At 36.3% G+C, this 27479-nt stretch overlaps 1 pseudogene across 1 annotated transcript; it reads left to right on the top strand.

The window, feature by feature from the left end:
• Positions 1–14607: 14607 nt before the first annotated feature.
• On the top strand, positions 14608–19591 carry LOC143601813 (putative transcription factor KAN2; annotated as a pseudogene). The gene is made up of 6 exons (XR_013147721.1): positions 14608–15459; positions 15551–15627; positions 17290–17338; positions 17421–17543; positions 18607–18667; positions 19520–19591. The product of XR_013147721.1 is annotated as a putative transcription factor KAN2 (transcript).
• The last annotated feature ends 7888 nt before the right edge of the window (positions 19592–27479 follow it).

The raw sequence follows: 27479 nt of genomic DNA on the forward strand, positions 1-27479 counted from the left end.
CAAAATTAGATTTCGGGCCAGAAGAAATTTTTGGTGGTTTTGAAATTTTGAATGTACTGACCAAAATCTGACCCCCAACTCGTTGTTCGGATTCTGGTCAGTACCAGCTCGCTTATTTCCTGAAAATCTCATAACCGGAGTTCTATACATTCGTTTGGATTGTTTCCAACGGCTATGTTCTCGGTTTTGACTCTATTTTCTTATGTATAAGTATCAAGTTTGTTTGGGTCATATCACTCATCACATGAACTTTACTCGTTTAATCATTCTCTCGGTTTACTCACTTAATCATCGAGGTGAGTAATCACTCCACTTTTTACTTATTTTAAATCTTTTGGGGACATATGCGTATTTATATTATTTATATGTTATTTAGTATTCAAAACCGCAATTGTTTAATCCTTGTGTGTATATCAGTTTATGCCTAACTTGTTATTTGCTTACTTACTTTATTTGAATACATTTCGGAGAGGTCCAAGATATTCTCGTTATAGTATGATCATACGGCCGTCGTATTAGCCACCGTCCAGTTCATCTGGCATCGAGCTTACCGACAACTCATCTTTGGTAACCAATGCCCGACGCATGGCAAAGGTTTAGCTCTGTTTTTATATTTATGATTTGTTTATAGGCTATGGTTAAATTGCTTATATGACAGGAACAGTTTGTATTTTTTTTTATTTATTATATATTATTATTTTGTAGTGTCTTAAACTGGTGTTTTACTCACTCAACATGTGTGGTTGACAAACCTTTCTATTTTATACACATATGCAGGTTATTGTTTGAACTAGTTGCAAGATTTGGTGAAGACTTAGTGAAAAATAAGTTAGAAGAATTATAAACATGACTTAGATTTGTACTCATTGTGTGTTCATATAAGTTGTACTTTGTATTTGAATTTATTTGAATATTTAATTAAATTAAATAAATATTGTCACCTTTAAATTATTGCATGATAGTACCTTGAAAGCAATGAGTAACCAGCTCACGCCCCGACATTTCCGCCTTAGGTTGGGGTGTGACATATACTAGTTTTTATTCCATGTATTACAGGGGTTGTTATACATTTTTCGTTTCTAATATTTATATAATTTTTTTTGAATTTTAATTTTATTTTTTTAAAGAAGTTAGTAATATACGTAGGGTTTCATGATGAAAAGGTTTCACAAATAAATGAGATGCATAACTCGATTTAAAAGCTATTTGGGTTTGATGAGACCCATGACTAGTTTATTTTTTATTATAAAATTGTTTCTTAATTACAAATAATATATTTTTTTAAAAAAAAGTTGGATATTAATTTTTAGTATATCCATATTTTATAGAATTTCCATATCAAATATTTGGTAGATTAATTTTTAATTTAATGAGATGTTGTAACCCGCTTAAGGGTTATCTGGGTTTGGTGAGACCCATACCAGTGAATTCGGGTCAAATGCATGAGAAACATCCATTTACAAATAAAATAATTTGGTAACTTGAGAGAATTTAGGAATATTTTGTTTACGGAGTTGTTTTACATTATTCGTTTATAATATTTATATATTTTTTAAGATTTTAATTTTATTTATTGTAAGAAAGTTTATACTATACTTAAAATTTGATGATGAAATGGTTGATGTGTGAGAAACGTATATAATATTAATAACCAAGTTTTACCGAATTCACTTAAAAAAACACAATCGGCAAGTGTACCGGTCGCAATGTAACTAGCAAGTAAGAACGGATATCGAACCTAGGATACTATGGGTAAACTCCAATTATTAAACCTAAAAGATTACTAACCTAGACTTTCTTTTGATTTTTAGAATTCTTTTTATATTACTTAAACTAATAATTCTTAACTAATTAAAAATTAAACTAAAAATAAAACTTTATAAAAATTGGGTTTTAAAACAAATATGAGAAACGACTACCTAGGTAATGGAATCCTACTAGTTAACCTTAATAGCTAACGAACTTGACTTTGCTGAAAAACAATATCTTAAAAAAAAATGACACTAAATACCACTAAAATACGCTAGATCGCCTCCCGGCCTCACCAACAACACCCTAGAACTCTAATGACATGTGAAGCTCAATTGTTAAAGGGTTGGATCACCTCCCAGTCTCACCTTACCTAATAATACTATGGTACCCCACTACCCAAATCACCTCCCGGTCTCTTAAGATACAAAATATATTAATATAAAGAGGGTATTTTTAATTAATTTGAACAAAACTTGTATCACAATAATTTAAGGGACCTAGGATAACTCACTCCCGTGCAATTATTACCCAAACCCACAAAGACAAAGATAACACAACACTAAATTGCCTCCCGGCCTCTCTAGTGAAAGAATAATAAAAATCTAGTAAACTTTTATAAATAATTCCTACGGTTTTTTCGACCATAAACCGCAAGCAAGTTGAAAACACAAAGTAGACAACCTAATCATGCGCCTAACAATCACCAAAAACTATTAAACACAAGTGGAATAAATATTAAAGTAATAAACTAGATTCTATTACGCAACAATATTATGACCAAACCAATTAAAAACTTTACCACAATATTAAATCAACCAAAGTCAAATAATAGTTCGTCAAACCATTAAACTAACATAGTACTCAACCAAAACCTAGGTAGTATAAAGGTTTAGCTACTCATAATCATTTACGAAACAAAATAAAAAAATACCCAGCAAAAAGAATTCTTATTAAAAATTAATAATCGAACCGAAAACAATTGTGAGAGAAATTATGCTCCACGTCCTCAAATTATGGCTTGTTTTGTCTTCCTTGTTTTGTCACAGACCCCACGATTCAAGAAACAACAAAATACAGCCATCACCAATCTTTGTGATAATATCCTTATATTTATATTATTATTCTCGTTGACTTTCACCACACAAAAATCAAAACCCTAAAAAAAACCCACGAGCACTTTTCAATCTATTATTATTTGATGCACTGTAGCGCCACCCCCACCTTCTATTCTTCATTCCACCTCTTCGTAGGGTTCTTTTTTTTCTTTTATATTTGTTTAATTCAATAGTCGGTTACCGAGTCAAATGGGCTGCTAATTTCAATTAAAAAAAACCCTTCACAATTCTTTAGCCCAACTGCAAGTCTTTGATGACGTCATAGTTGTTGACTTATTTTGCTCCCTGCCATAACAAATAGAAAGACTTTAATAAAGTTTATTAATAAAACTGATTTAATATAAGTGTTATGATTGTTGAATAATAATTAAATTAATCTATTTTATAATTATATTGTTATATTATTTATTATGTAAACAAGAACGTAAGTCCATTTATTTATTTTAGATTGTTATCTCTTATAATTATTTAAAACCCCACATATTCATATATGAACCATTTAGAATAATATTCAGTAGAAATTTCGCTCAAAAGAAGTTAAAAGTGCAGGAAATATTTATATAATAATATGTATATTTTAGACCACATCAAATATCCCCATACTTGAACATTTTTCATCCCTGAAAAAGTAATTTGCAATGGAATCAGAATTCAAGACTAGTTTTCAAAACATATAGGTTATCTTTTAAGCACAGATAAACGCAAAAACCGCGATTGCCGATATTGTTGTCCACTTAAACTCAGCCACCAGCCTATTAAGCCCCCAATTGCATTAAGCGCTTTAAGTTCAAAAATCGCGGCTACACCTACCCATCTCAGACAAAGAGATCTAGAAAAACTAGAGTCAAAGCAAACTGGTTCGACAAATCACCATAAGCCAAGGACTCGTTGATGATACTAATTAGATGCACTCTGTGAAATTTGGATGGATGAATGGTCATGTGGAGGTCGTACGAGCTATTCCTAAATATTATTGGAATTTGTCCTATAAATTCCTAATTTTTATTTATTGACTAAGAACCTTCGAGCCCCAATAGTGTATCCTCAGAGTCACTATCTCCAAGGTAACCCGTAAACTCTAAGTCCCGTCTAGTATGTGCAACTTTGGCCTCTTTTACTAACTTTAAAGAATGCTCATTTGGCATTTTACAATACATAACTTTCTTCACAAACATTTTGATTTTCTTGAACAACTTTTGATAATACAATACATAACTTTCATAACAAACTTTCAAAACGTACTTTTTTTTCTCTTTTTTTTTTCTTTTCTTTTTTTTCATCTTTTTTTTTCAATCTTTTATATCACCCTAAAATATATAACTATTTCTAAGCTCGTAAAAAGATGGACATGTGGTGTGTGCTGGTTTGAGTGTATCTTAATCTTACCATCTCAAAGTTTTCTGATTATGGTAATCCTCCCTAAGCATCGAAATTCGGTTTCACCATTTTTCAAATTATTATATATATAAAAACTTGCTAAAGAGAACTATCAAAGCTAGTTGGGCCTACCGACACATCCCAAGTTTAGTGTGCTATCTTTTATTTAATCTCATATATAATAGTAGTTTTAAAAACAAATCTCAAATTTTTCTATCATTTTCCATTATTCGCAAAAAATTTCATTAAAATTTCGGGACATTTTTTTATCTCTTTTTTTTTATTTTATATTTTTTTTAAACTTTTATATTTTTTTTAAACTTTTAAACTTTTTTATTTTTTAATTTTTTTAACCAAAAGAAAACGTCAGTTCCCATCCCCACACTTAAAATCTACATTGTCCCAATGTAGGAATAGAAAAAGACAGAAAATAAAGCTGAATAAAAAAAATGTAAGCAAATAAAGATATAAATTGGAACAGACTCCCCTGGTAATTATGCAGTTATCTTCACAAGTCTCGTTCCAAGGTGACCGTACAACATTTTATTCGCGGCCGCAGCTTCTGGGTGTCCTCTACGATATGATAGGCTCAGAAAAATCCTCGTCCAAATGGAGATTGAGTACGAACGAGAAAATCCAATCCTGCAAAATAAAACTCAAAACAACCCAAAGCAGACATCAAACAGACTCTAAGGACAAAAATACTCAAAGAAAAATAAAACAAAATAAAGCAGAATAAAAATAAAAGAAAATAATGCAACTAAGTTTTATACAAACTATACAACTCGGGCAAAATCCCGAGTGTGCTCTCCTCTCTACTCTCCAGGTGGATCAAGGTAGATCGCCTCCTCCTCATGATCACCAAGTGGACCTCCAACATAATGCTTCAGTCTATGCCCATTCACTTTCCAAGAATGTCCATCGTCTGCCTCTATCTCAACCGTTCCATACGGAAATGCTTCTTTAACAACGAACGAACCAGCCCATCGGGATTTCAATTTACCCGGAAACAACTTCAACCGGGAATTATACAGAAGCACCTTATCCCCACACTTAAACTCTTTGGGACCCTTAATATGTTTATCATGACGTTCATTTGTCCGCTCCTTATACCCCCAACTTCTTTCATACGCCTCATTCCGTAATTCCTCAACCTCGTGAATTGGAAGAAAACGACTCTTTCCCGCCGCAGATAAATCAAGATTTACGGCTCTTAAAGCCCAATACGCACGATGTTCTAACTCAACAGGCAAATGACACGCCTTTCCATAAACTAGCCGAAAGGGAGTGGTCCCGATAGGCGTTTTGAATGCAGTACGAAAGGCCCAAAGTGCATCATCTAGCTTTTCAGCCCAGTCTCCGCGACTGTTCCCAACTGTTTTCTCTAAGATTCTCTTAATGCCACGATTAGTATTTTCCACTTGACCTCTAGTCTGAGGATGGTAGGCCGTAGAAAGTCAATGGGTGACCCCATAACGTTTCAAAACCTTATCCATCTGAGCATTACAAAAGTGGGTACCCCAATCACTGATCAGGGCCTTAGGAGTACCAAGTCGAGCAAATAGTTTTCGAAGGAATCCCACTACAACTCGCACGTCATTTCTAGGTAAGGCTTGAGCCTCCACCCATTTGGACACGTAGTCGACATCAATGAGTATGTATCTATTCCCTCTAGACATAGGAAACGGACCCATAAAATCAATGCCCCATATATCGAAGATCTCAACCACCTGGATGGGGTTCTGGGGCATCTCATTTCGGGATGAGATGTTACCAGCTCTCTGACATGCGTCACACGAACGAACAAACTCATGCGCATCACGAAAAATAGTCGGCCAATAGAATCCCGCATCAAACACGCGTTTGGCGGTATAAGTCGCACCAAAATGGCCACCAGTCGGGCCCTCATGACAATGTCGAAGAATACTACGGGCTTCATCACCAAAAACACATCGCCGAATCACCTGATCCGAGCCAATACGGAATAAATACGGATCCTCCCAAATGTACAACTTGATATCTGCAAAGAACTTCTTCTTTTGCTGATATGTCAGTCCGGGCACTAACTCACCAGAAGATAGATAATTAGCAAGATCAGCAAACCATGGAAACCCCTCATCATTCGCCTTTACATACAATAAAGTCTCACCCGGGAAATCATCACCAATCCCCTGTTCCCGCGTCCTGTCCAAGTCGGAATTTTCTAGTCGTGACAAGTGGTCGGCGGCGACATTTTCAGCTCCTCTCTTATCTTTAATTTTATAAATCGAACTCCTGAAGCAAAAGGATCCAACGAAGGAGTCGAGGCTTCGCATCTTTCTTAGCGAACAAGTAACGCAGAGCCGCATGATCAGAGAAAATGATAGTCTTAGAAAGCACGAGATAGGAACGGAATTTATCGCACGCGAAAACAACCGCAAGAAGCTCCTTCTCTGTCGTGGTGTAATTCTCCTGAGCATAGTTAAGGGTCTTGCTAGCATAATAGATGGGATGAAAATGTTTCTCTCGACGCTGCCCTAACACGGCTCCAACAGCAAAATCGCTCGCATCACACATGATCTCAAATGGAAGAGTCCAATCGGGAGCAACATGAATAGGAGCACTCACTAACCTCTCCTTAATCAACTCAAAGGCCCTCAAACACTCCTCAATAAAATCGAACAACCGATCTTTCTCTAGAAGCTGGGTCATCGGACAGGAGATTTTCGAGAAATCTTTAATAAATCGGCGGTAGAATCCCGTATGTCCTAAGAAACTACGAATAGACTTCACGGAAGTGGGCGGTGGAAGTTTGGAAATGGTGTCTACCTTAGCTCTATCTACCTCAATCCCCGCACTAGAAATCTTATGACCTAAAAAAATACCCTCACGAACCATAAAATGACATTTCTCCCAATTAAGCATAAGGTTCGTCTCTTCACATCTAGCGAGCACTCGATCTAAGTTACGCAAACAACCATCGAAGGAATTCCCAAAGACAGAAAAATCATCCATAAAGACTTCCATGGAATCCTCGATTAACTCATGAAAAATGGCCACAATGCACCGCTGAAATATGGCATGAGCGTTACATAATCCGAATGGCATGCGTCGGTACGCGAATGTACCAAAAGGACTCGTAAATGTGGTCTTCTCCTGATCAACCGGGGCGATGGGGATATGGAAATAACCAGAAAAGCCGTCAAGAAAACAGTAGAACTGTTGTTCTGTCAAACGCTCACGTATCTGATCAATAAATGGAAGCGGGAAATGGTCCTTTCGTGTGGCCTCGTTAAGTCTGCGGTAGTTGATGCAAACTCGCCACCTGTTACAGTCCGTGTCGATATGAGCTCATTCTTTTCATTCGTGATAACTGTCATACCGCCCTTTTTAGGGACCACCTGGACTGGGCTAACCCACGCGGAGTCGGAGATCGGAAAAATCAAACCAGCATCGAGCAACTTAATAACCTCCTTCTTAACAACCTCCTGCATGTTCGGGTTAAGCCACCTTTGTGGCTGAACCACAGGGTTAAACTCGTCTTCCATAAAAATTTTATGTGTGCAGAATGACGGGTTTATACCTTTTATATCCATAAGCTTCCATGCAATGGCATGCTTATGAGATTTCAGAACAACCATCAACTTCTCCTTCTCCTCCGTCTCCAAACTCGAATAGATGATGACGGGAAGTTGGGACCCCTCCCCTAAAAACGCATACTCGAGGTGAGATGGCAAATCTTTTAGCTCTAAAGATGGGGGGTTCTCAACAGATGGATTTTCAATCGGAAACTTTCGTTCTTCAACCGCAAGGACGTTAGAAAAGATTTGGGAACTCATGATCGGCTCGTGTCCCCCTGTCTTAGGTAACTGCTTCTCCTCCTTCTCCTGCAACTCAAAATCAAATTCTGTCATCTCGAATGACTGATTTTCCACATCGATTATCTGGGTGTCGGACGTGTCTCTCTGGCAGACCTTCGTAAGATAGTCGCCTACATGCATCATGAAAGTATCGATGAAGTAGAGAGTGTCATCATGCTGCTGAGTATGCCTCATGGATTTCTGCACGTCGAATGTGACCGTGTCATCATGAACTTGAAGAGTCAATTTGCCATCGGCAACATCGATGAGAGCGCGTGCGGTGGCTAAGAAAGGACGACCGAGGATGAGCAGAATGTTCGAGTCGTCATCCATATCGAGAATGACAAAGTCGACCGGAAAAATGAATTTGTCCACCTGCACCAACATGTTTTCCACAATGCCCCTTGGGAACTTCACAGATCGGTCTGCCAACTGGATACTCATTCGGGTGGGAAGCAGCTCTCCCACGTTAAGTTTGGCAAACACAGAGTAGGGCATGAGGTTAATGCTTGCACCGAGGTCGGCCAAAGCATTGCTAACATGAAGATTACCAAACAAGCAAGGAATGGTAAAGCTGCCAGGATCTGTCATCTTCCTAGGAAGCTTGTTCTGTACGGCGGCAGAACACTCCCCACTAAGAGTAACAGTCGAAAGCTCCTCAAGTTTCTTCTTATTAGTGAGAAAGTCTTTAAGAAACTTGGCGTATTTTGGCATGTTCGCAAGAGCTTCAATAAACGGAATGTTCACATGAAGCTTCTTAAGCATGTCGAGAAACCTAGAGTACTGCTCCGAATCATTCTTCTTCACTAGACGACCGGGATATGGCGGTTTTGGCTTATAGACGCGCACCGGTTCCTGCTCAACCTGCTTCTCCTTCTCAACTAACGCACCGCCTGACCGTGAGGTACTTGCTGGGCCTCGCCTCTGGTTCACATTTTTAGGCGGTGTCTCCATTTCCAACTCCTCGTCAACTTCCTCCTCACTTGGTGTATCTCTAACTACACATCTCCCACTTCGGGTGGTCACTGCCTTGGCCTGAGAATTTTGAAATGGTTTAGAATAGGTGGGACCGGGATTAGGGACGGTGTTACTTGGAAGACTCCCTGAGGGTCGTTGATCAATCTTTGCGGACAACTCACCAAACTTGGCCTCGAGATTCTGAAATGCGACCTGTTGTCCCTTCATAAACGTCTCATGCTGCAAAAGAGTAGATTTGGTGTTGGCATCATTTTGTAAAAGCTGATTTAACAATTGAGATTGGTTAGCCAACATCTCCTCGATCTTAGAAGTACTATTTGGCACAGGAGCATGTTCGGGGGCAGGTTCTTGGAACAAATTCTGGCGTTCCTGATAACCGGTGTTACCTGCCCGCCAATTAAAGTTAGAATTATTGTTTCGCCACCCAGAATTGAAGGTACGGTTTTGATTAGCAAGAAAATCTACCTCCTCCTGAGAATCAACGGGACAATCGGCTGTCTCGTGATTTCCATGACATATCTCGCACCTACGAGCTTACAACTTAAGCTCTTTCATCTCCCTCTTAAGTGCTTCCACATCTGCCAACACACTCGTATTCTGATCAACATGATGCACTCCACGTGATGCTGAGATGGCTGCGGCCTTGGCAGCCGAGACGGACCTTCTACTCGGTGTATGCTGATCCCCTAATGCAATGCTCTCGAACATTTCTTCAGCCTCCTCTATGGTGAGTTTATCGAGCATGTTTCCTCCGGCGGCGGTATTGAACCGCTGTTGGGTTTCGGGAGTAAGACCGTTATAGAATTTTTCAACCACAGCCCAATCGTTTAAGCCATGATGAGGACAACGGCTTATAAGAGTTTGGAAACGCTCCCACGCAGAATAATAGGACTCATCGGGGTCCATATGAAAAGAACGGATTTGCTCGCGTAGACGCCCGGCCATTGATGGAGGGAAATACTTCCTAAGGAACTTGGATTGCAAGTCGGCCCATGTGGCGATTGAGGCGTTTGGAAGAGAGTCAAACCATGTAGCAGCACAGCCAGACAGTGAGAACGGGAATAACTTAAGATGAATGACGTCGGATGTGATATTATTAATATTAAAGGTTTCGCAGATCCGCACGAATCGAGACAGGTGTCCCGGAGCATCTTCGTCATCCAAGCCGTGGAACTGAGCAGAATTTGTGATGCAATTCATGACGTGAGAGGGAATTTTCCAGTTTTTATTATTAGTCGCAGCAGGTCGGACAATTGCAGATCGGGCCCTCATGATGCCATCGCTGGCTCTAGCATGAACAGTTTGTCTCGGCGGTGGAACGGCGTCGCCCATATCTATTCTAGGAGTAGAGACGCTAACCTGGATGTCGGGTGAATCGCTCTCGCTATCTGTAGTCTCCTTAAGTCGCTCTTGAAACTCTCTCTCGGGCTCTTTTGATGCAATGAATAAAGGTGGGCCTTGAGAACGGGTATTAGGCATAAACTAAAATAAAAAAATAATTTAGAAATTTTTTTTAAATTAACTAAAACTAAAGGCAAAAACAGCAAGTAAAAGCACCTAAAGAAAAAAATAACAACTAAGAAGAAAAAAAACAATTAAACAGATCAGATAATCAAGTCGGTTTAAACAAAGAATTTGCCAGTGTCCCCGGCAACGGCACCAAAAACTTGATGTGTGAGAAACGTATATAATATTAATAACCAAGTTTTACCGAATTCACTTAAAAAAACACAATCGGCAAGTGTACCGGTCGCAATGTAACTAGCAAGTAAGAACGGATATCGAACCTAGGACACTATGGGTAAACTCTAATTATTAAACCTAAAAGATTACTAACCTAGACTTTCTTTTGATTTTTAGAATTCTTTTTATATTACTTAAACTAATAATGCTTAACTAATTAAAAATTAAACTAAAAATAAAACTTTATAAAAATTGGGTTTTAAAACAAATATGAGAAACGACTACCTAGGTAATGGAATCCTACTAGTTAAACTTAATAGCTAACGAACTTGACTTGGCTGAAAAACAATATCTTAAAAAAATATGACACTAAAGACCATTAAAATACGTTAGATCGCCTCCCGGCCTCACCAACGACACCCTAGAACTCTAATGACATGTGAAGCTCAATTGTTAAAGGGTTGGATCACCTCCCAGTCTCACCTTACCTAATACAAAGATGACACAACACTAAATTGCCACCGGCCTCTCTAGTGAAAGAATAATAAAAATCTAGTAAACTTTTATAAATAATTCCTACGGTTTTTTCAACCATAAACCGCAAACAAGTTGAAAACACAAAGTAGACAACCTAATCATGTGCCTAACAATCACCAAAAACTATTAAACACAAGTGGAATAAATATTAAAGTAATAAACTAGATTCTATTACGCAACAATATTATGACCAAACCAATTAAAAACTTTACCACAATATTAAATCAACCAAAGTCAAATAATAGTTCGTCAAACCATTAAACTATCATAGTACTCAACCAAAACCTAGGTAGTATAAAGGTTTAGCTACTCATAATCATTTACGAAACAAAATAAAAAAATACCCAGCAAAAAGAATTCTTATTAAAAATTAATAATCGAACCGAAAACAATTGTGAGAGAAATTATGCTCCACGTCCTCAAATTATGGCTTGTTTTGTCTTCCTTGTTTTGTCACAGACCCCACGATTCAAGAAACAACAAAATACAGCCATCACCAATCTTTGTGATAATATCCTTATATTTATATTATTATTCTCGTTGACTTTCACCACACAAAAATCAAAACCCTAAAAAAAACCCACGAGCACTTTTGAATCTATTATTATTTGATGCACTGTAGCGCCACCCCCCACCTTCTATTCTTCATTCCACCTCTTCGTAGGGTTCTTTTTTTTCTTTTATATTTGTTTAATTCAATAGTCGGTTACCGAGTCACGTGGGCTGCTAATTTCAATTAAAAAAAACCCTTCACAATTCTTTAGCCCAACTGCAAGTCTTTGATGACGTCATAGTTGTTGACTTATTTTGCTCCCTGCCATAACAAATAGAAAGACTTTAATAAAGTTTATTAATAAAACTGATTTAATATAATTGTTATGATTGTTGAATAATAATTAAATTAATCTATTTTATAATTATATTGTTATATTATTTATTATGTACACAAGAACGTAAGTCCATTTATTTATTTTAGATTGTTATCTCTTATAATTATTTAAAACCCCACATATTCATATATGAACCATTTAGAATAATATTCAGTAGAAATTTCACTCAAAAGAAGTTAAAAGTGCATGAAATATTTATATAATAATATGTATATTTTAGACCACATCAATGGTTTCACAAATAAATGAGATGTTTGAACCCGGTTTAAAAGTTATATCTGTTTAGTGAGTCCCATGACCCATTTTTTTATTATATAATTGTTTCTTAATTATAAATAATATCTTTAAAAAACATATATTAATTTTTAGTATATCTCTATTTCATAGGATTTTCATATAAAATATTTGATGAGATATGTTATAACCTGTTTAAGGGTATCTGGGTTTAGGGAGACCCATACCCATAAATTTGGGTCAAATGCCTGGGAAGTTTTTATTTACAAATAAAGTCATATGGTAGCTTGAAAGAATTTAGGGAAGCTTCGTTTATATATATATATATATATATATATATATATATATATATATATATATATATTTTCAATCACAGTTTTTTTAATTTCTGTTGATTACATAGCAGATTGCTAACATCGTTAGAAAATTCTGTTAATTTAAAGGGTATTTCAGTCCATTTACGTTTAAACGCGATCACATCTTCTAATTACATATTCATAGTTGATTTTAAAGATAGATGGAAGGAAGTTGGTATTGCTTTTTGAAGAAACACGGACCTACTCCCCTTAACGGGTCTTAGATCCAATGGATCCACAGGGTAGGATACAGATAACAACCAATACGATATAAGCCCAACTTCCCGAAGTCCAGTGACGTAAACCTGCAAAACCAACACCGTGAGCTCACTACGGGAAGGACAAGAGGGGGGGTCTTCCCGTAACTACCCTCCGGCGTGAGAATAAGTACAGTTCTGAAGGAGATAAAGTACTTAAGTATATAGAGAGAGTATAGTGGGAGTGAATGAATACCTCATGAAGATTGAGAAGGTATTTATAGCCGAAGAATGTGGGAAGGTGATTGGGCCAGCTGTCCTTTTCAGAAGATGCTCTCGTAACCACCTGGACACGTGTCCTCAAATGATAGGTTCAGTTATACGTCGCATGTGCATGTATAACAACCTGGACACGCGTCCTTATGAGATAGGATGATAAATAACCCTGGCCATGTGCACGGTTATAACGGCCTTGCCAGATGTCCTTTATTCATTGGTCGAGAGATCACGTATTGCCCAAGAAAGCATCTTGGTAAATCTTATAGAAAGTAATTAGTTAATTACAGCTGTCCTGAGGCATCACCTCCTGGTCATTCAGGCGGACAAATACTTTGTCCTGCGGAGACTTCTAAGGGTGCCAGGGTGTTCCCGCATAAGTCATATGGGTGTTCTTTCCTTGGACGATTATGCGGATGATTTATATGTTCTGCGGGCTTCTTACGAGGAGATATTTCTTTGACCCGCGGGATGTTCTTAAGGGTATTTGAATCTTTTTGGTACCATACCTCTATACTTTTCTTGAAATATCTCGTGAGCCCTATGACACCTATATATACCAAACAATAGGATTTTTACCCAACATGAGTCCTTATGTGTGAAAGAGAGATAATACATATGTACGAGGATGTTGTCTTTAATAATAAAAGATGCGAATAAATTTTGATATTTTAAATAGATAGCCATGTTTATTTAAGGGTCAATCTTAAATAAATTATAAACATAAAAATAATTAACTTTTTCTTATAAATCTATTTAATTTATATAGTTATTTTGTTTTAGTTCAACCTCCGATACCATATATAAAAACTTATGACACCTATATATACCAAACAATAGGATTTTTACCCAACATGAGTCCTTATGTGTGAAAGAGAGATAATACATATGTACGAGGATGTTGTCTTTAATAATAAAAGATGCGAATAAATTTTGATATTTTAAATAGATAGCCATGTTTATTTAAGGGTCAATCTTAAATAAATTATAAACATAAAAAAAATTAACTTTTTCTGATAAATCTATTTAATTTATATAGTTATTTTGTTTTAGTTCAACCTCCGATACCATATATAAAAACTTATGATATAAATTTAATCTTCTAACTAATTAAAACTAACATGTCTAAAATCACAACAAAAAAAATATTATTTTATTTGTATTAATAACAAAGTATGATTGGTAACTGGTAAATGTTAAGTGAGATTAAAAAGGACATTAATTTCCCCATACTCTCTCAAACTTCCTTTTTCATTTCTTATTTTCTCCCCTTTCTACTTTTCTTACGTTCACGTCCACAGAATAAAATCTCCCTCTCTCCCTCTCTCTTTCTCTCTCCAAGTGTCATTTTCTCATATATACTTCACAAGAGAGATACAATCCTTGAACTCATACCTTGTCATTTCTCTTCTCTCTCTCTCCCTCTCAATTTCAAATTAGTGCAATCCCATCACCAATATTGATGGCAAAATCCAGTCTAAAGAAGTCTTGAATTCAACAACATAAAAGCTTCTCTCATCATACTCCATATCCAAGATTACAACTTTACACAACAATTATTAAACCCATCCCTCATCCACTATATAACAACCATTCCTAACCCTATATATTATAAGCTACAACAAACAATCAAAACATCAAGAACTAGAGACACATATTTGAAAGTGTAATGGAGCTTTTTCAAGCACAACCAGACTTATCTCTCCAGATCAGCCCACCAAACACCAAACCCACTTCAAAAACTCGGACAACATCAACAAAACCTGATCATAATCAAGATCAAGATGAAGATAAAGATATGGATTTAAGGCATTTATGGAAGAAAGCTATGAACTCACCTGAACCATTTATTGGGCTCACCTCACCCCACCCAACACAATATTCCATCAATCCAAACCTAACCCATCAAAATACTAATCTCACCAACCAAAACCACCATCTAGGGTTATTGAGACCCATAAGAGGGGTTCCTATTTATTACAATAATATTATCAATCCTAATTATAACCAACATAATCGGTCTTTGGTACTAGATTCTTCTTGTACTATTAAACCTACTTACACTTCACCTTCTTCTCTAACTCATGCCAATAACATTCCCCAATCAAGATTCTTGTCAGCGAGGTTTTCGGGTAAGCGGAACATGCGAACTCCTAGGATGCGGTGGACCTCAAATCTTCATGCTCGGTTTGTTCATGCTGTTGAGCTCTTGGGTGGTCATGAAAGTATGTTTAGACAATAATTCTATAACCTAATTAATTAATTATTCTTTTGGCATTATATTTATTGATGACAATTTTCTTGTAATGAGTTTAGGAGCAACACCCAAGTCAGTTCTTGAGCTTATGGATGTTAAAGACATCACTTTAGCTCATGTTAAATCTCACTTGCAGGTAAACACATATTCTCATTTCTCAAATTATTTCGAAATAAGAAATTTTGACATTTATTGTATAAGTTAATGAAGAATCTTGTAATCTTCATAGTTTATCAAGAATCATTACTTGTGCAGTGTATGATCAATATATATATATATATATATATATATATATATATATGTAATACACATAAAAAGTTCATCAAGATTAATATTTTTGAGTTATCAGATAATTAATTATATAATTAGGTTAAAGGTTACAAATATCTATGCTTGTTTACCTGCAGACAGTATTTCTAATTCTTGGCTGGCACCTGTTTTTCTCCTGCTATTACTGTAGACCTGACCTTCTCCATAGCTATACATTTTTTCAAGCTTTTCCCTAAAAAGTTAGGAGGCTACAATTTTTCTTAAGTTTTTTAATTAAAATAAAATTTCACAAATTCCTTATCAAGTTTTTGTTGTTATTAAGAGACATTACTAGACAATCATGCACTAAAATGTTTTTTTTATTAGCATAAATACTAAGTTAATAGTTGCATATTTTTCTAATAAGCCTCACAATTCAGGATCTTACTTGATTCTGTTTAATATTATATATATATATATATATATATATATATTTGGTTATTAATTAGTAAAACTTATTATTAGAGGCATTTATTATGAAACCAAAGATGACACCCTCTTTATCGTACAAGACAACAAAGACCAGAAAATAGAAAACACAGACACATATATAGCCCAAGTTGAGACAAGGTTACACACAATCCATGGTTCCATGGTGTTGTCTTAATTTCTTTTTAAATATATTTGTTGGAAAGAAATGACATATATTATAATAATAATAGTACTCTTCCTTTTTCAGAGCTTAATATTTAAAAAGGTACAGAAAACGCCATCATTCATCAATGATATATATGTGTAGATGGACATGTATACCTAGAATAAATTGTGGTTTCATAACTGTAGTTAACCATGGTTGAGTCAAGTTAGCCTGATGACTTTCACCTGTATGGGCATGCACCATAAATATACGCAGTTTCTGTGAATGCTCACGTACATATGTGGTCATTACCTCATACTTAATTTGTACTCATCCGTGCTTTTTAACCAAAAAACCTGTATCATGTTTGAGGTAGTTATTACTATTTAATCAGTGAATTAAAGTGCCATCAAACTATGCGTGTGATTTACGTGAATACTATGTAAATTTTAACATTAAGAATTATTGTACTTAATAAGTTTAGGCCCTTTAGTTTTTCAATGACGTAGACCACTTATATGGCGAAGAAAATACCACATGTTTTTTGCCAAAAAAACAGTCCACGTCATCAAAAAACTAGCATTGTTAGCTTTTGAAAAATACATTCAAAGTTGGGTATATCTCTAATCATTACAGAGTTGGGATTAATCCTAGCCAATATTTCAAAGTTGGGATTACTAAATTCAAAATCTCTTTTTTTGTGTGTGTGTGTGTGTTAAAATATATTGGCAGTCATTTATAGGTAGTTTTGGGAATTTATCTCCTTTTATAGGTAGTTTTGCCAATAATTTCTGTTTTATTTTTCAAAATTCATTTAAAGTATACATCTTATTTCTTCATAAAATGAGAAGAAAAGGAGAAACCGTATAAATATAAGTGTTATCAGAGATTAATTCTATTTTGTTTTTTCAGATGTATAGAACTATTAAAACAACTGATCATAGAGCAACATCATCTTCAGGTTAATCACTTCCATTGACTTTCATTTTAAATTTCTTAAATTCAAAAGGACGGTGCCTAACATATTACTTTGGGGCGATCAGATGTTCATGGAAATGGTTCCTCGCGAGATATTTGTGATGATATATTGCTCGACATTCGAAGAGGAAGTCCTAAGGGTCATCTCGAAAAGATCATTGTTACGGACTTTGGAGTAATTCATCAAGGTTACCACTATATCTTTCATTTCACTTACACACAACCAACTACTTTAATTTGTCTAATCTCTAAGAGAAGTGCATTAGTAAAGTGAACACCTCCACCGACATAAATTATAAGAGTTCATAATGCACTTTATGTTAATTTCTTCTTAGAGATTTACACTTACGATTCTTAATAAAGTTCAATACTCACGGGTAACAATGTTCATAGTTGTTTGAATGGTAGAATGATCTTACTTAAGATAATTTATTATTAGTTAGGTTTGCACTACATGGACGTATCATCTTGGTGATATTAGAACTCGTATAGAATTAAGTAGCAGTGTCCAATTTTTGTTAACCATCATGACAACCGTACTAACTAATGAGATTAAGTAAATTGCAGCTTAATTGAGTGAGACAAATGGCCTTCTAAGGTAGGAAACCATTGCATCACTTCTTGAAGGTTGATAGCAGTGTCTTTCAACACATATAGTAGATGGAAATCAGGGTTTAGCATAAGAGTTGTTAGGGGGGCTCAATTTGAGTAGTAGCTAGTATGCCATTTTCAGATTACAACAATACTTAATATAGAAAGAATATGTTAACAACCACCTTTAGCAAACTAAGCCAAAGATGAACATATCTCTTTCCCATTGATTTTGTAGGTTCACATGATCATTTTAAGTGGGACCCACTACTTGTTAAACTTGATGTCAAAGCAAGTGTCTTTAGGTGAAGAATGAAGACCAATTACTTGAGAAACTTTTGGGTGCTAAATTTGCTCTCTTTGAAACTTAAGTGTACTTTCATTCCGTTTTTATCTGTGTGTACGTATATATATATATATATATATATATATATATATATGTTTTCCAAAATTTTCTTCCGTTTTTACCCCTAGTCTTTCATCTTGTATCATGTCATGGGTAATGGCATTGCACATGGGATGATTTTATCTTTATCTTAAGACAGTGAGATGTTGTTTTCTTTATATAAGTTTGCTTTTTCTCTTCTTTCCTTCCTTCTGCATGGGCTTCCCACTGATTGGAAATATTCCCTTCTCATTGTACTGGTCTTTAATTTGTAGCAAGGAAGCTTGGTTACATGGCAAACACAAAGATTCTCAAGTAAATATACCATCTCTAAAAGTAAATCTTATATATTGTGCTCTTTTTGTTTTATAGTTAAAATTATTTGGTATTTTTATAAAGAGTTGATGAAATTTTCCTTTCACCACTTTTGATAGCATTATATAATGCTCTAGCTTTATTTAACAAGAATATTATCTCGTGTGGGGAAAAAAGGAGGAGAAAAGATGAAAGCTTTTAAAAGACTAGTCAAGCCATCCAAATATATTAAGGCTTTAATAATTTTTTTTTCTAAGATATGGGAAATTAAGGATAAAAGCAGATAAAAGAACACACTTTAAGCGTGCAACATCTCCGAACCCTTAAAGCGACCACTATAAGGATAGTAGAATGTATATGTATGTGCACTAATACACAAACACTACAAAGCATTAAGGTTTTCAGCACATGACGTATCGATGGTAATACTCTATCAGATAACATGATAGTTTATGGACTAAATTTACTAAGTGATCACCAATAGATCGATGTATCACCAATAAATTACTGAACCACATGAACTCGCCTTAAAGAGACGTCATTGATAATTCTAAAATTGCAACACACTTGTAAGTGTCAAGTATTTTGCCTTTTCATCACTTTAAATTAGGAGTGAGATTTTATATAATTTTCAATTGAAAAAGGAAAACATCATCTCTAATATATACTAATAAGCTATTGAAATTTGTCTCTAGTATATGTTAAAGGTGGAATCCTAGAAATATATGTTGCTTTGTGCATTACGTAAATTTGTCCACAATTAAGTTTATGTAATTTATAACTTTTAGAGTGCCTCTAGCTTGCAAAAAAACATGCATTTTCCTCTTTTATTGAAATATAATCTTCTTAAGTTGATGCATAATTTTCTTTCAGGAAGAAACAAATCAAAAGGGCGCAAGCTATGAGAGATTAAAAGATGTGATCTGGTCAAATCATTTCCCATGAATCTAGAGTTCACTTAGGAAGACCACATTGACATGATGCATGTTGGGTTTGTGATGATCATGATGACTATATATGATTATGATGTTCTACATATAGATTGTACTATTCATTTCAATATCATTATGTTTTTGAATGGTTTCTAGTGAAAAAGATTTAGGTCCCCACTATGAAATCAGAAAAAGGAAAAGAAAAGTGAAAGAGAGAACTAAAGACAGAACCAACAAAAGGGGTTGGGGGGGGGGGGGGGGGGGGGGGTGTTTGAAAAGCATGTCCTTCCTATCAATTTGTGATCATTATTTTAATATAGAAATACTGGTTTTAAATACTATTAATTTGATAGATAGTACTTCTAACTTACGAAATTTCCTCAAACACTCTTACTTTTAATATATTTTCTTCTAGCACCTCCAGAGTAACGAGACAGTAACTTCGTTAGTATTTGAGGATAAAAAATGTCATTTTTAAAAGTTCAATGGATAAAATCAAAATTTTGTTTATTATATATTTCAACATCCTCTCTACCCGATCACCACCCATCTTCCCTGCCGACAACCACCAACCACCACCACCACTGATTGCCATCAATCACCCATGCCATCTTCTTTGGTGTTGCAATCGAGTCAGTAAAAAACAATATAGGAAACACTCTAAATCAAGATCCCACCCAACCGATCTTTCTGGTCCAGAGTCATTATTTTTAAGGGAATTTGGTTCTTTAATTTCGATAGTTTGCTTCTATAATATAGTTATTATTAACGCATAAATCGTTATATCAACCGCGTCTAGTTCTTCTTATACCCTAATTTCACTGTCTTCTTCAATTTCGTTATTAATGTGAACTTGTTCTTCTTCCTATTCTTCTCTGTTTGTTTCAAGAACGACGTCGTTTCCGGCGAGAGTTTGATGTGAATGCGATAGCCTTGGCGGTTTATTCTCGTCGTGAATGGAGAACAACGGCGAGAGAGTGTTACGTCATCTAACGTCACACGATTTCCGTTGCGGCTTGTAACCGCCAACGGAAAAAGCTAATCATCCTTCGAATTTCACGACGGAGAACGACTACATACAGCATAACTCCGGGGAAGAACAAATTTGAACTTCTCGTTACTTGTTCTCGATTCGTCGGTGCTTTGTTTTTGTTCGCTTTCAATGAGAATGATGCTACTCGGAAAATCGACTTAATTGCGACGGCTGCGTCGGGTAGCGGTGGGGTGGGATTGATTCAGATTGTTTCCTACATGGTTTTTACCGACATGATTGAAAACAGTAGAGAAGAGGGGTGACTGATGGATGTCAGTGGCGGTGGGGGGTGGGATCGATTCGAATTGTTTTCCTACATGGTTTTTTACGGACTCGATTGAAAACACTAAAGAAGAGGGGTGATTGATGGATGTCAGTGGCGGTGGGCTGGGATCGATTCAGATTGTTTCCTACATGGTTTTTTACCGACTCGGTTGAAAACACTAAAGAACATGGGTGATTGATGGATGTTAGTGGCGGTGGGGTGGGATCGATTCAGATTGTTTCCTACATGGTTTTTTACCGACTCGGTTGAAAACACTAAAGAAGAGGGATGATTGATGGATGTCAGTGGCGGTGGTGGTTGGTGGTTGTCGACTGGGAAGATGGGTTGGTAGTTGGTGGAGAGGACGGTGGAATATATAATAAACAAAATTTTGATTTTATCTTTTGAACTTTAAAAAAGGACATTTTTTATCCCAAACACTAACGAAGTTACTGCCTCGTTACTCCGGGAGTGGTAGAAGAAAATAAGCTAAACGTTGGAAGTATCGAGGAACATTTCGTAAGTTGTTTATGCTATCTACCAATGGGTCAATTTGATGGTATATAAAACCAATATCCTTTTTAATATATATATATATATATAATTATATATATATATATATATATATATATATATATATATATATATATGAGATAGTTATCCTAAAAATAAGTAGTTTCATAGGAAGACTAAGAATAAGTCATAGCCATTGAATCATGTTAATCAATGGTTGAGATTTTAAAATCACCAATACCCAACATAGTTTTTCTAAAATTACTCTTTAATTATTATAACCGACATAGTTTCATATAATTGTTCTTTCACCATCATTTGTAATGCCAAATGTCAAAAATTTGTTGGTTCTTACCATTCTTAGGAAACTCCTTATTTTATTTGAACCATTTTCTATATATATATATATATATAATATATATATATATATAGGGTAGGGGTTAACGTAAAAAAACAATAGTTTTGTGAGAAGCATAAGAATAGATGTATACCCTTGGATCTTGGATCTAGTGGTTGAGATTGGTAGTTTCTAAAAGTTGTATAGTTTTCTATTTACATGATATAGTGTCCTATTTAGATAGTGCACTTTATTTTAAAGCATTCTCACACTTTTCACAAAACAATTGTTTTTTATTTGAACACTTTTCTATATATATGTATATATATATATATATAGAAAATTTTTTATAACAAACGTTAATTTTCAAGGGTTCCTTCAAGTTCTTAAATAATTTAAAAGTACGCTAATGATACTCTTCCTTATATATACATATGGGAGGGTTATCCTAAAAATAAGTAGTTTCCTAGGAAGACTAGGAATAAATTATAGCCATTGGATCATGTTTATCAATGGTTGAGATTTAAAATTACCAATAACTGACATAGTTTCTAAAATTGTTCATTCACCATTGTTCGTAATGTCAAATGTCAAAAAATTTTTGGTTCTTACCATTCATAGAAAACTCCTTATTCTTATTTGAACCATTATATATATATATACTAGTTTTTTATCCCCCGTATTACGGGGTTTGTGTTTCTTTTTCGTGTTTAATATTCATTTTTTTTTGCATTTTAATTTTATGTATTATAAAAAAGTTAAAACTATACTTAGGGTTTGATGATGAAATAATTTCACAAATAAATGACATGTTATAACCCGTTTAAAAGCTATGGGTTTGTTGAGACCCATGACCCACTTATATTTTTTTAGTATAAAATTGTTTCTTATTATACATAATATATTTTTCTTAAAATATTGGATATTTATATTTAGTATATCAATACTTTAAGAGATTTGCATATCAAATACTTTGTGAGATTTATTTTTTTAAAACAGTGAGATATTATAGCTCGATTAAGGTTATCAAGGTATGGATGAAACCCATACCGTGAATTCAGGTCAAATGCACTTGAAGTTTTCATTTACAAATAAAAAAATATGGTGGCTTGAGTAAATATAAAAACAATCATAAAGCTTTTAAATGCTTCGTTTATTTACGGGGGGTATTTTATATTATTTGTTTCTAATATTTATTTATGTTTTGAATTTTTATTTTTTTTTTATTGTATGAAAGTTAATAATATACTTATGGTTTGATGATAAATTGTTTCACAAATAAATGAGATGTTATAACCCGGTTTAAAAGCTATATGGTTTGATAAGACCTAAGACCCGTATATATTTTTTTATTATAAAATTTGTTTTTTTAATTATAAATAACATATATCTTTTTTAAATAAATAATATATTAATTTTTAGTATATCTCTACTTTATATGATTTTTATATTAAATATTTGGTGAGATTAGTTTTAATTTAATTTAATGAGATGTTATAACCCGTTTAAGAAATATATGGGTTTGATTAGACCCATACCCCCATAAATTCAGGTCAAATGCATGAGAACTCTCCTTTTAAAAATCATAGAAATCAGGTGACTCTAAAAAAACGGGGAGCGACCACATCGCGACACGTAGAATTTTATTCTTTTCGTTTATATATTATATATATATATATTTCAATATATAGATATATTCTTTATGCAAGAAAGATGAAGTCTATGTTAATATTAACCTGTTTTTGCATAAGAGAGAGGGGGGGCCTTTTTGCTTTGTTAAAAGTACTATGAGGTGATCTTTGGTAATTGTAATGGAACACTTTACATAGAGCAGGAAAAGGAAGAGCATATTTTTGCGAAAGGTGTAAGAGAGAGCTCACTCTTCTTTCCTTGGGAGTGTCATGCTTTTACACTTGCTAAAACAAGAAAAGCAAATAGGAAATAAACATCAGTTTAAAAAAGGAGAGCCAAAGAATGTCTAGATTACATATATTTATATATTGGAAAATCAATAAAAACGATTCAAAATGTGTCTAACATATACTTTCATTTGGTATTAAAGATAAAGGCTTTGAAGAAACACGGATCTACTCCCCACTGATGGGTCCTAGATCCAATGAGTCCACAAGGTAGGATACGGTTAACTGCTAACACGATATGAATACAAATTCCTAAAGTCCAGTGACGTGAATCCTGCAAAACAGAACACCGTGAGCTCGTTACGGGAAGGACAAGGGGGGGTCTTCCCGTAACCACTCTCCGGCGTGAGAATAAGTACCGTTCATACGAAGAGATAAAGTACTTAAGTAAATTGAGAGAGTACAGTGATGGGTCGATGATTACCTCATGATGATTGAGAGGGTATTTATAGCCGGAGGATGTAAGGAAGTGATTGGGCCAGCTGTCCCTTTAGAAGATACCTTATAACCGTCTGGACGCGTGTCCTCACATGATAGGTTTAGCTTACACGCTGCATGTGCATGTATAACAACCTGGACACCTGTCACTTTATTATTGGTTGATGAGGTAACATTGGCCATGTGCACGGTTATAACGGCCTTGTCACGTGTCGCTAGCTAATTGGCTAAAGGGGTCACGTATTGCCCAAGAAAACATCTTGGCAAGTCTTCTAGAAGGTATTTGGTTATTGACAGCTGTCCCGAAGCATTACCTTGTAGTTATTTACGCGGAAGGGTATTCCTTCATGCGGGTGACTTTTGAGGTTGTTGTGAGGCTTCCGCATATGTTATGAGGGTGTTTCTTCCTCAGATGTTTAGCGGATGGTTTATATGTCCCGCGGGTGCCTTATGAGGGACTTTCCGATTGACCCGCGGGTATTTCTTACGGGTATTTGGATCCTTTTGGTACCCTACCTCTATAAGTCCCTCCAGTCCAGTGTTTCTTCCGTGTGGATTATTTTACGCGGGTGAAATTCTGGACTCAATCGTGGATTTGGGGGGTTTTTAATTTTGCGAGTTGGTGAGAAATATCTTTTGTTGCTATGGATAATAATGAAAAAGGACAAGTTGATCACTCGCAGGCGCGTGTGCAGGTGACAAGACGTTTTTGACGGCTGTTACTGTACCCGACTGTACAACTGTTTCCCCTCTTTCGAATTTCCCGCGTGACGTGGCGGTTTGTGATTGGGCGATGAATTTCTCTCTCCACTGTTCATATCCCATCGCATTAATTGCGATGGGTATAAAAGGAAGAGAAAACTTCTTATTGAAGCATTATCGCCTTTGTTTTTCTTTCTTTGTTCTCCTTCTGATTTAGAGTTTTGGAATTTTCTCCATAACCCTTATGCCAAAATCTCCTGCAATGTAGAATGTTCAAACCGAAATTGATGAGATAGAGATCTCATGGGACTACTCTGAGTATGAAAGATTACTGGAGACGTATGGCATTCCACCGGAGTGGGAGCCGGAGTTTCCTTCACCGGGCTCTATAGCTAGTTTATCTCCACCCGGTAAAATGGTTGTTTATGCCGATTACTTTTCCTGTGGAAATTTCCGTCTTCCTTTGACGAAATTCTTTATGAATTTGTTGACCGCCTATGGAATTCATTTGTCTCAACTGCATCCACGTGCTGTGATGCGAATTCGACATTATGAATTCGTATGTATAGCACGTGACCTGGTGCCGCATGTCGATCGATTTCCGGTTTTCTACCGTCTTGCAATTCGTGATGTTTGGTATTCCTGCCAGGGATTCTCCGACCGAAGTATTGGATACGAGGTCGAGAAGGTGTCCGCCGATTGGCGTAGCAAGTTCTTATGGATTTATGAGGACGTGGTACCTGTTGCCATGGTCCGCCGTCCTGTTAACTCTCGTCTTCCGGACGTTTTCACAGCTGCCCATGAAGGGCGTGATTGGTTCTGTATTCTAATGGCGGAACCAACACCGATGCGGGCGTTACCAGAGGAAGCCCTGGTGTGGGCAGGCATGAGCCGTTTATGGGCCTCAGAGTTTATGGAGCCCATTTTTTTTGACTTGTATGAACGTAAGTTACCCCTGCTGTTCTCCTCTTCTTTTAAAGTATTTCATGATTAAACTTTTTATTCTTTCAGGTCGAGATTCTATGTTCAATGTCCTTTTTGAGGATAGAGGTTGTGTCCGACATGGCATTCGAGATGCCGAGGACCTACCTATTCTTGAGAAGACCAAGTCTCGTTTCCTTTTTCCAAAAAAGGTGCGAGCTGAACCTATTGTCTCTAACGCCACCTTTGAGACAGGTGCGTATGTTCTAAACCCTCATCCGCTTATTGCTATTACTTCTGATGGGACGATCACCACTTTATTATCGAGTGATGATGATGGCGATGGTTCCGATTTTTCCTCCTCTCCAGAGGAGAAAGAGTCCGATGACGATATACCTGAGTCTTCTTCTATCTCCCAATTATTGGCAGAATTAGAGAAGAAGAGGGATTTTATGGCTTTTCAAGGAGGTCAAGCGGGTGCTAAGACTGCAGGTGCTGAGGCGGGACCTTCGAAGAAAAAACGAAAGACCCATCGTCCTAAGAAGCCACATCATTGTCTTGCTGATCGTATTGACACGGTAGAATGTACGTATTGCTTTTAAAATATTTTGCCGTTTTGGACTGTTTAGCTGAACCTGACTTTTGTGTAGATCCGTCGATCTTGCCGGAAAATGTGTCTGAGAGGTTGCCTACTCCAACCCCTCAAATGGAAAAGCAACTTTCTCCTCTTCCGGAAAAGGAGGTAGAAGATCGATCTTCTACTCCGCCGAGTACTACCAACGCGGAAGATCAACCGACCTCTCCTCCAACTGATACTATTATAGAAGGGAGAGTGTCGACTTCTCCCGTTGACACTAGCAGCGGAAGATCCCAACAACTAATATGGGAATGATAATCGTTTTGACTATCTTTTCCAGGCTGGGGGTGGTACAGGTTTTCAGGGAAATGACTCGCCTGTTGATGTAGGAGGTTTTAGGAGTAATGAGACTCCTCCGCGCCCTCCTCCTCAACAGTCATCACCTTTCCCAACTCGCCTAGAGCCTTCAGGTTCCCGCTATTATGGGGATGCGAACTTGGGTGACAGGCACGACTTGTTTGTCCCCCCTTGGGACATTACCAACGGATCCCGGTTCACTGACCCCAGGGTCTGTATGAGTTTTATGGAGCACTGTGCGCCCCCCTGCTGAAATGTCATATCAACGTGATCTTTCCCGCCACGACCTTCATACAAACGTGGCCTATCATTTGGCAAATGCCTTAGCTGGTAGCCAAGAGGTTTTATGCGAATGGCGCACTCTAGGCGGGAAAGTGGGGGAGGCTCGCCGAGTTGCTGAAGCTGCAAAGAAGGAGGCTGAGGAGCACCGTGTCGTGGCTCAAACTGCTAAATGGAAGCAGGTCGACGCGTAGAATACCCTAAAGAGCGAACAAGATCGTAATGTTGCATCTGCTCGCCGATGGAAGGAAGCTTGTGAGAAGCAAAATTCCCTTCTTGAGGCCGCTCGGGCAAAAACTCAAAAGGAGAAAGATGATTTGGCCCGGGCGCAAGAAGCAAACTCGGCCCTAGAAAATCAAGTGTCTCTACAAGGTACTCGAATTCAGGAACTTGAGGCCGAGTTAAAGTTGCAGAGGGAGCGGAACAATCTTAAAGAAAAAAGTGCCCTTGAGGTTCAAACCCCTTACGACTCCCTTCTGCAAGCTCATGAGAAAATGTCCGCGGAATCTCGGGTGCTTCAAGAATGAGCCGAATGTGCGGAACAAGATCGTCAGTGGTTT

The sequence above is a fragment of the Bidens hawaiensis genome, unplaced genomic scaffold (genome assembly GCF_021521415.1).
Source record: "Bidens hawaiensis isolate Kalapana, Puna unplaced genomic scaffold, B.hawaiensis_p1.1 tig00057135_1, whole genome shotgun sequence".
Classification (NCBI taxonomy): Eukaryota; Viridiplantae; Streptophyta; class Magnoliopsida; order Asterales; family Asteraceae; genus Bidens; species Bidens hawaiensis.